This window comes from Anopheles darlingi, chromosome 2 (assembly GCF_943734745.1).
Source record: "Anopheles darlingi chromosome 2, idAnoDarlMG_H_01, whole genome shotgun sequence".
Classification (NCBI taxonomy): domain Eukaryota; kingdom Metazoa; phylum Arthropoda; class Insecta; order Diptera; family Culicidae; genus Anopheles; species Anopheles darlingi.
In genome coordinates, this window is record NC_064874.1 from 28,476,903 (window position 1) to 28,479,402 (window position 2,500).

The following is a 2,500-nucleotide window of genomic DNA, read 5'->3' on the forward strand; positions in this document are numbered from 1 at the left end:
TCATTTCATTAACTGCTTCACTCTTTGGTTGGATATCGTTTGTTGACGATTCTGTTCGTTTGTTGATCCCTTTTTGATTCGCCTTATATTTTCGCTATTCGATTGTGTAGAGATTTCTTCTTGTTTTAGATCTAGTTCGGTGTGGTTTGATTGGAGGTCCTTTATCATGAGTTTATTCATCGACTCGAAGAATAACATCCTTATCAGTATTTCATACTGCTTATACACACTGCTAAGAAAACGCGCTATAAATGGTTGAATACATTCTTTGAGTTTAGAATCTATTTTTGACCTAATTTCTCAAAATTTAGACAAAGAAAAAAATTAGAAATAATAGACAATTAAAAGATGAACTCTCGGCTTGATTAAAGAGCACGTTGAACAGTCATGCGATTTCTCAATATGGGTGTTTAAATATCGTCGATAGTCCTGAAGGCAAGCATTACCAATGGCTGATAGAAAAGATCTCGTTAGGGAATTAGTGCCAGCGCGCTCAAACCATGGTAAACCCTTTCTCCCAATAGCATATACTTCGGGGAGTAGAGAGTGAAAGGTAAATACCGAATTGCTGATCTTTCGGAAGCATCTTTCACACCCAGCAGCACACAGTCCTGTTAATCGCAACAACTATCCAGCAGCTCCATCTACACGCACGTCCGACGACTAGCCATCACTCTTGTCGTCTCGGGCAAGCAACGGATTTGGCCGTGATTTTTATCCGCCTCAGGGAAACGGGCCATGTGGGGGAGGGGAGGGGGGGGGGGTAACAACTTGTCGGTTGCTTCCAAGCAAAAGGTCGTTCGTGTGTCCGGACGAACTACCCGAGACGGGAGAGATGAACTTTTCCTGGAAACCACCGCCAACTCCAAAGACCACCCGAGATTGGAAGTACTGCTGGGCTGCTGGATGGGGCGCCAACCGGATTGCCAAAGTTGCACTTCAAATCCGGTCGCATCACAGCTAGCACCTAAGCCCTGTCTCACACACACACTCTGACTAGTAGCCTTGGTTCTAGTTGGTTGAAGTAAGTCGCCCCCTCTAGTGACACAACTCACAAGTGAAAAGAGGAAGCTAGTGCCGGAAACCGGCACCAAACCGAATACCGAACAACTTTCGCTCGCTCGTTTCACGCGCGCTAGCCACACAAACTGCAATCCCCGAGCACAAACAGACACGATTCGGGTTGCATCCTTGCTCCGTGTGTGTGTGTTTTTTTTTACTGTCCAGAAAGTCTAGCACCGGACGTTGGGCTGTGTTGTGTGTGGTGAGTGAAGAGTTATGCTAGAGCAAACTGCCCAGCCGCCGGAATGCTAGATACAGCAGGCATTTACACAGGTATGTGTGAAGGCGCCAACTCTTTGTTCCCCCCTCATCCTATGGCCTCATCACTTGGGGCCACCGGTACTGGAAAACGATAAAGTTTTCCCGCCTGGATCGCACATACCGGAACCGCACAGTCACGCACGCTCGTGCGCCGCACGAGATCGACGTTAAAGACCAAAACCAAGCGAGAGTGGCTCGCGGACGGAAGTCGACATAATAAGTCGTCGCTGTCGTCGTTCTGTTGTGTGGCGCCATGCCGGTGGCAAGCTATGCGCATATTTTCACAAGACATTAACTAAATTAACTAATTATGGTGTGCTTAGAAGATACTTTTCCTTCCGGTTTTTCCTCCCGCTCCGGTGGTTCGCTTTTTGGTCGTAAAAGTTTTTTGGTGGCCAATATCGTTCAAGTCGTTCCACAGTGTTGGTGTTGGGCCGCATCAAATAGGCGTTTTTATTTCCGTTCTTGGGCGTGTACGCTGCGTTTACCATCATTTTATGCTGTTGCTGTTGGTAATGGTGTTGCCTGTTTGTGGTAAATTTTTCAATAAATTAAAAAACAGAGATTACCGACCGACGACGCATCGTTGATTGCGCAGCGAATCCGGGAAGGTATTTTTGATCCGTTATTTCGTTTTTCTTTCGTTTTTTTTTGGAACCGTTTTTTTTTGGTACCATGCTTCCAGCGCTCTGTTAAGGATTATCAACGCACGAAACGATCTGCCTATGCTGTGCAATGTTGATTACAGCTCCGGTAACGGTTGTGTATCGTGCAGACATTACGGATTAAGAGCTGTTTTATTAATTGTTTTTCAACGTTCATCTCTTTTTGCCTTCTTTCACTTTTCCGTCTACTTTGAGCGCAGACTACCGCAAACCGCTTTTCATCATTATTTTAAAAGTTTTCCATGTTTGCTTCGTTTCGGGTACGGGACACTCTACCCGCACAGGACCTTTCTGCTTTAGCCAGCATGATTCTTTTCCCCTGAATATTTTTCTCCATCCCGTTCCATTGCATTGTTCGGGCTGTGGGGATGATCGCGGTCTAGTTTTGTATTATTTTTTTCTTTGAAAATATTATTTATTTTTTGTATACTGTTGTATGCGTTATTTTTAATTAGCAATCAAACCAAAAAAATAGCTTGGTCTGTGACCACCTCGGGTGTCGTTTCCTGCTG

The 2,500-nt window shown here is 45.1% G+C and overlaps 1 protein-coding gene across 4 annotated transcripts in view; it reads left to right on the forward strand.

The window, feature by feature from the left end:
* LOC125949487 (furin-like protease 1, isoforms 1/1-X/2) overlaps positions 1-2,500 on the forward strand; it is a 148,156-nt gene that overhangs the window by 134,451 nt on the left and 11,205 nt on the right. The gene's annotated exons all lie outside the window — the stretch shown is intronic.